The following is a 7,762-nucleotide window of genomic DNA, read 5'->3' as shown; positions in this document are numbered from 1 at the left end:
TTTAGATGAAGATAAAAAGTGGTATTTTAAAGGAGAATCTCACAAATTCATCTGGTGTTAGGCTGGACAGCACACATTACAGCATGTGTCAAAGTTAATGACCCGATGTTATCTTGCACTTATTTTTAACTTGTATAATTTTGATAAAATAAATTTTTATGGAAAGTAAATTATTGAAAGTTATTTAAGGTTTAAGCTTTTTGAAATAATATTTCTGCTTTTTTATTATTCATAATTATGTTAAAAAATTACAGTTTTAAAATTTTAAAAATGGTCATTCTGCTAGCTTTTTGGACTATTTGGTACTTACTAAGATTTTTTAGGCTATTTTGGAGTTTAGGTCATATTTAGGCTACATGCTAGCTAGTTTAGACTTTGTTTTAGGCTGTTTTGGAGATAAGCTAGCTAATTTAGGCTTTTTTTTTAGGCTATTTTGAAATCTAGCTATTTTTTCAGCGACATGCTAGCTGTTTTGGCTTTTTTCATTTTTTAGGCTAATTTAGCATTTAGCTAATATTTAGCTGGCTATTAGCTTTAGCATTTTTAGCTATCAATTTTAGCTTATTTAGCTATCAGTACTAGCATCTTCAGCCCCCAAATTCATCTTGCAGCATTTACATATCTAGTACACAATTATGTTAAAAGTTACAGTTTTACATTTTTTTAAATGTAGTTTTATAGTGTTCAGTAAATGTTTATCCTGTTCGGCCCGCGACCTAAGGTGTGTTTTGGATTTTGGCCCCTTGTGTGATTGAATTGACACCCTTGGATTACAGTTTGACTGAACCCAATCTGCTCTAATTTTCTATGGGATGGGAGTCTAATCGTTTTACCTCCAATTGTGTCCTACGGATGTAAAGACTTGGAGAAATGTTCTTTTTCCAAACTCCAAAAACCTTGATAGTCATTTTTGATGAAGGCTTGACGGTCATCTCTGCTATGTTTCTAAAACAAGGAACCTCTTGTGTCAGAATGACGCAGAACTATGAGTTATTACGTCAACGACAGACTGCTGAGATTCTTTACTATCAGGCTGTCAGAATTTCTAAAGAATGGAGCCTTCATCTTATCTTTAGTGGAACCAACTTTCTGTTTCAGTTTGGGACGTACAGTTGTGCTCATAAGTTTAGAGACACTGAAAGAAACAATGATTATTTGGTCATTTTTCAAAGAATATGAATAATAGCACAAAAATGTGTTTTCCACTCATAGTTAGTGGTTGGATGAAGCCATTTATTGTCAAAAAATTCAGTTCACCCTTTTAAAATCATATTGACAATATAAACTTATCCAATGACCCTGTTCAGAAGCTGATCCAAAGGGGTTTGATTGACAGCTAAAGGTAACCATCCTCACCTGTGACTCGTTTACCTGTAGTCCATGTGTGCACTAAAGAGCTTGGAGTATCTGAACTCCTAACAGACCATTGCATCCTTTATCCAGAGCTGCACTGACATTTCTGGATCTGAGTCATGAGGAAGGCTAAAGAGCTGTCAAAAGATCTATGGGAAAAGGTAACTGAAGTGTACAAAACAGGAAAGAGATATAAGAGGAGAACGATAGTCAGCAGAGTTCAAACTTTGATTAAGAAGTAGAAAGTGAGGAGTTCTGTTCAAAGTAAAATGTTTATTTACTTTCTAGTACATTCACACTGATGACTTTTATTGTGAAAGTTTGTTTAAAAGCTTGAAGGTTGTGGTGTGATGACCCCTGCAGGTCATCACTGACTGATGCTTCTCAAGTCTTTGTCTTATGAAAGCTCCAAGCAAAATACAACTCTGACATGTTTATTATTGATGAACTGGAAGCGTGTCCACTAATGTTAGCTTTGTGGTTTTCTATTTCAGCAGATAGAAAAGCTGAACATCCTAATGAAGTTTGGAAAATCGTCTTAATGAAGATGTTGAGGGAAAAAAGAATACAAGGCTTTTGTTGCTAAAATATTATGGAAAAAAATTAAACTTTGTGTGAGGATTTACTTTAATTATAGTAAAGTTGTCTTTAGTAAAGTTTGTATCTCAAAAACATTCTCAATACAGAGTTCCAAGAATTAAAATGTACTTTTCTTTTCTTTTAGTCACTGAATGGGAATTCCATTCTGTCTGGATTAACTGCAGCTAACAGGAAATTCAAGCCATGAGCTCCAATTCACAGCTGAAGGATTTACAACTACTGACACTAAAGGAGCCATCTGGGTCAGTGTCTTACTGACAAAACATTATTGATGGATTTGTGGGCATTACGCCATTTATTCATAAAAATGTGCCTTTTAAATGTTCGCAATAATTAAATTATAATGGTTGATCTGCCTCCCAAACGGAAGCAATGACTTAGTTCAGCTAAATTTTTAGTTTTGGAGATTCTAGGAACAACCGGAACTCTGAAAAAATTGCTTTTAAAACTGCCGAACAAACTGATGCTTTTGCTTGCAGTTCTCCAAAAGTCCACTAGATGGCAGCAGAGAGCTGCTGTATAAATCCATCCAGAAACCTGCACTGACGTGGAGGCACCACGTGGGTGCAGTGGGCTTCTGTGAGCTTCAGCTGCTTCTTTCTTCAGCAGTTGTTCTGTGTAAATCGTCAACACAAACATTTAAGACTTTGATCACATCCTCCTTTTTTCTACCCCGCAGAATAAATCCCATTATGTGCAGCATAACAGGAAGACTGGGGCTTGGATTTGTTGCAGGCCAAGAACTTGGCAGCAGCAGATGCACACTCAGCAATGTGATGGGAGTTTTGTAGATGAGGATTTGCAGCACATTGTGTGTTTGGGTTACTGCATGGGTCAGCAGTTCTGGAGGAGAATCAGGACACTGGCCCTCATCTCTTACTACCTCATGAAATATGCATGCCCTGTGAGAGTGTGAGCCGTGTGCAGGAAACTCTTGTTGCTGCTCTTTTCTCTGATCATCAAAAACAAAGTATTTATCTGCCTTTGAAGCAGTTCTGCACATTATTGTTCTGTAAATTTGTGGCGGCCCTTTCAACCTTAGGCCCGTTTGAGGAAATCAGACGTGTTCCAGTTCACTTTTTTGAGCGAGGTCAGAGGTCACTTTTGTAAATTTTGTCGATAGGACTTCAGGCACACGATGTTCCAGTTCCATCTCCATTGTTTGCACAAAGTGTGATGACATCATGTCAGGTGTATTTAGCAGGTAGGACACGGATCATTTGAATAGTAATACAGCCGTACAAAGCCATGATTTTCCTGGAATACTGGTGACTCCTCTGTTTATTTTGCTTTAAAAAACCCTAAAAAATAACGACTGATTTCAAGAAAATGTTGAGTGACATGAAAACGTGTTAGTCAGACTCTGAGGTGTGCAGTGCTCTGATTACCCATCCTGCACTGCTGCTTCTCCCCCTGCACAAGGGAAGCCAGGATGAAAGGTGTTGATAGGAACCCACATTCTATCACACCCTAACACATGAGCTGCATATGGATTCACATACTTTCAGATGTTTCCACACCCATAGTGCTCTCCTGACACAAACGCAGGAAGCTTCTCGTCACTATGGCTACTGTTGCCTCAAAGCAGCTCCGTGGTCACACACTGATGGCTCATCTGATATATTTAGATTTCTTTCTTTAGAAGGTTTTAGTCCTGTGTTTGGTGAATCTTGTCACTGAAGTTGTGCTGCCACAAACCATGATTTTAATAGTCGACTAATCGGATCATTCACAAACTAGATGTAAAGCACAAATCTTAAACATCATCAGCTTTAAACTAACTAAAAACTACATATATTTAACATTACCTGTGATAATGCTAGTGTGAATGCTGTAAGCTGAATTTGGCCGCTGAAGATGCTGAAATTGATAGCTGAAAATACTGAAGCTGATAGCCAGCTAAAATATTAGTTAAATGTCAAATTAGCCTAAAAAGCTTAAATTAGCCTAAACAGCTAGCATGTAGCTGAAGTATTAGCTAAACTTGAAATTAGCCTAACTGAGAAACATTCACACTGAGCTGTTTGGTCCAGATCAATTACTCAATTTTTCGGAGTATAAGTCCCATTTTTTGCATAGTATGGCCACGAGTGCGACTTATATATATATATATATATATTTATATTTATTAAATGGCAGCAACCACCAGAGGGAACTGTAGGTGTGTTCATCTGTATTTGCTACTGACAGCCATAAAGAAGAAGCAGCTCAGTCCTAGGCTCGGTGGAATTGCCCAAAGTGACACAGAATATGAAGAATTAAACAGATTTAGTGATTATAAAGATTCTAGTTGACTTGTTAGCATGTTCTTATGCTATAATTATCAATACGTTGCCTTAATATATAAGATTCCTCCTATGTTTCATGAAGCTAAATAAGCATCATTGGTTACAGTATTGAAGCATGCATAAGTTCAGTCAAGTATTTTTTTTATAAATTTTGATTTGCCTTTCAAGCTAAAATGTCCATTCTTGTTCCTGTATTTTGCTAAAAACATAAAGTCCAACTTGTATTAGATTTTTTTCTTCTTTACAATGCATGTAATGTAAAACTGTCAAAAAACCCTAAAATTGGGAGTGTTAGGGGCTATAAGCTAGCGGGAGAGAGTGTAAACAGAGGGATGTCGGGAAGCAGAGGCAGGCTTACTCTTACAACTTAGAGATGAATTTCTAATGAACTCCTGCCGCTCTGCAGAAACTAAGTCCTTAAAAACAACAGTTTTTCTTACTTTAGGCTAAAAAAACAACATAATCATAATTAAAAGACCATTGGGAACAATTTTACAAAAGATGTTCGGAGTGGGACTTTAAATTTGGACGGATCCTGAGACTTTTTCCACACTGAACAGTCATGTCTAATAGGAGCAAAGACGAGCCTGAATCTGTAAAATACCCTTCTCTAAAGAAGTTTTGTTGCTGCTCCCACTTCCACTGAAAACTAATTCCTCTAAACGTTTCCCTGTCCTCCTCAACATTTCAACACTAATCTGATTTCTCAGAACTGTCTTTGATTGTCTGATACACAGTCAGGGTTTGTGTCATGTTTTGGTCATGCCCAAATCTTGAAGAATTTTAAGTCCTATTTTTTTTTCTGGTAATTTCCACTCAGATTCCACGTTGAGTCCTGCGCTCACATGGAAACAGCCGGTATTCACAACCCCAAGATCTCAGTCAAGCAAAAAAAAAAAAAAAAGTGCTCTATAAGAACACACCATTTACCATTTTTCCCCCCCTTTTTTTACATACAATAACAAAAGAAGCTTCTAGAAATTTGCACATCCAACAATTTAAAGGGAACAAAATCAGTTTCTTTTTTCAGGTGTAACTAGGGTTGAAGCAGAGCTTTACTATATGCAAATGAGTCAGGTGAAGTCGACGTTTGCTGCAGCACCAAGCCACGTGTCAAAAACTGGTCCTGCTTGTTCTGCAGCCACTGTTTACCTCTTTCATGTTAGTCGTCATTGCATTTGAATGTGAGAGCGTGCACGGAGAAAACATGGATTCATCCCGGCCAGAGGAGCCAGCGTCAGCGGCCGCCGTCTGATGCAGAAGTGACGAGACAATGACGTTTACCTGGATACAAAGCTTCATTCTTAGACGTATATTAATCTCTGGACAATGCGAGGTGCTGACGTCACCCATAGAAAAGGCGTTACCTCCGACCCACATGAAATCAGGCCAGAGCTGTCACCGTAGTTTCCTAATACAGCCACCACCATTTCGTCAATAGTGACTGGTTCGAGTCAAGAATGGTTATTCTGACCAATAGAATGACTGAGGAACAGATATTTATTTCTCAATGGAAGTCTATAGGACTTTGACTTCTTGGAAGCAGCAGGTACTTCCAAGGGGGGTTTGAGACGACCAGTGATTCTAAAGTCCAAGGCTCTATTAAAAGTTTGCTGATACGTGGGTGGGATGCTTGCAAGCTTTGTTAGCGTTTGATAGGATACAGTGGACAACCAAATAACTGAGTCCCTGATTGGTTGACGTACCACGTCAACTGCGCCATGCCTGAGGCCCAAATCGCGCTGCAAAGACCTCAGATCACATCTATGCATTGATTTAACATGTAACTTGTCCCCACTGCCCCGCGAATTGCGTCCGGTGTGAATGCAGCATAAGTACACATGGCCAGTACAGTGAAACTGTGAATGGCTCATTAAATCAGTGATGGTTCCTTGGATCGCTCAAACATTACTTGGATAACTGGGGCAATTCTAGAGCAAGAACATGCAAACAAGCACTGATCCTCCAGGAAAGTATGAATTTATTAGATCATTTGAATCAACAGGAGTAAGTAGTTGTGAACTGGATACTATATGTCCGGGCACCGGGTCTAGTGGTCGTGCAGATGGGGATACGGTGAGCGGCCTCCTTCCTGGGCATCCGCGGTGCAGCGGTAGGGCGATTGACCTTACAGCCTTGCCCGCCTATGTGTTGAAGTCTCCTTGGGTAAGACAATGTATCCCACCTTGCCTCTGGTGGAAGTTTGGCGCCAGTGTCCAGCAACAGAGCCGCCATCAATATGTGAACAGGTGAATGGAACTGTGAAGCTTTTTGGGTCTTGGATTAAGGTAGAAAAGTGCTATACAAGCATACATCATTTACACCATTGTTCTTGCCTGGCCACCAGACGCAGAGAGGGTACCTGCCCAATGGGGCACAACTCCAGCACATGCACAAAGACCACTCCCCAGGCCAGGCCACTCCCCCACTGCACTGCCCATGCCCCCCATGACCAAGCCCAAAAGACAGCGCTCCACTGCCTCACATGGCACCCAAAAATCCAAGGAGATCCCAGCGACAACGCCCAACATCCCCCAAGTCATGATGTTAGCTATGAGGACCAGAGAGACCAACTTCTTTATTCTTGACTGACATTTTTTTCTAAGTCAATACAGCAGATTTCTGTATTGACTAAAATAAATATTTTTCTTGTTTTTCCAGTTCAGTAAAATTGTTTTGCTTCTTTTTATGCAAAGTGTTATGAAAGGTATAGATACCATTCCAGCTTCTGTATCAACGGCCGCATTAATGTCGGATCTGAATTCTTGCCCTACCCTACGGCTTCTCCCTACCCCCACATTTCGCCCTCCAAACGGAGAGATATGGAAAAAGTGTCTTCAAATTCAGATGCTACTCCCACTCGATGATGTCATCAATTGTCGCCGATCAGCTATGTTAGCGTGAAGATGCTAGCAATAGGAAAATGCACAACAGCAGTTTTATAACTTTATGAAGGTCATGCTAAAACAAAAAGTCTTTACTTGATTTAAATGTAACCTTCTGTTTTATGAAGTGAAACGTTTTTCCTTCACGGCACAGTGCGACACGGCGCCCTTCCGGCAGAGGGATACAGAACTCGAAGTCCTTTCACTCTACCCTTAAAAAATCTATTTCGAACACCCCTTTCCCTTCAAATGCCCCTTCAATTGGAGGGTTTGGGGAAGAATTCAGATTCGGCCTAATGGTCCCGCCCACAACTCAGAGGTGAATTTCTAATGAACTGCTGCCACACTGCGGAAAGTATGTCCTAGAAAACAATGTTTTTTATTTAGGCTAAATACAGCATAACCATATTTAAAAGACTACTGGGAACACTTTTACAATAGATCACACAATGATTGCTATAGGGAATTTAATAATCAGACTTTTGATGATTCATTTGAACTTCATTGTCAGTCAGTCACTAGAGACTAGATTTAGGATAAAGTAGGTCAACACTTAGGAACTATCAGCATTCAAGACACCTTGATTCTCCTGTACTTTTGGGCATAATTTCTCACTTTCCAGGTTTGTGGAAGCTC

At 39.6% G+C, this 7,762-nt stretch overlaps 1 long non-coding RNA gene across 1 annotated transcript; it reads left to right on the top strand.

Moving 5' to 3' along the window:
• The first annotated feature begins 1,457 nt into the window (after positions 1–1,457).
• LOC118599017 lies at positions 1,458–3,216 on the top strand. The gene is made up of 2 exons (XR_004948272.1): positions 1,458–1,514; positions 2,078–3,216. It is a non-coding gene; the product is annotated as an uncharacterized LOC118599017 (long non-coding RNA).
• The last annotated feature ends 4,546 nt before the right edge of the window (positions 3,217–7,762 follow it).

The sequence above is a fragment of the Oryzias melastigma genome, linkage group LG8, assembly GCF_002922805.2.
Source record: "Oryzias melastigma strain HK-1 linkage group LG8, ASM292280v2, whole genome shotgun sequence".
NCBI classification, from domain to species: Eukaryota; Metazoa; Chordata; class Actinopteri; order Beloniformes; family Adrianichthyidae; genus Oryzias; species Oryzias melastigma.
Note: the sequence above shows the minus strand (reverse complement) of the source record. Positions and strands in the feature narration are given on the sequence as shown.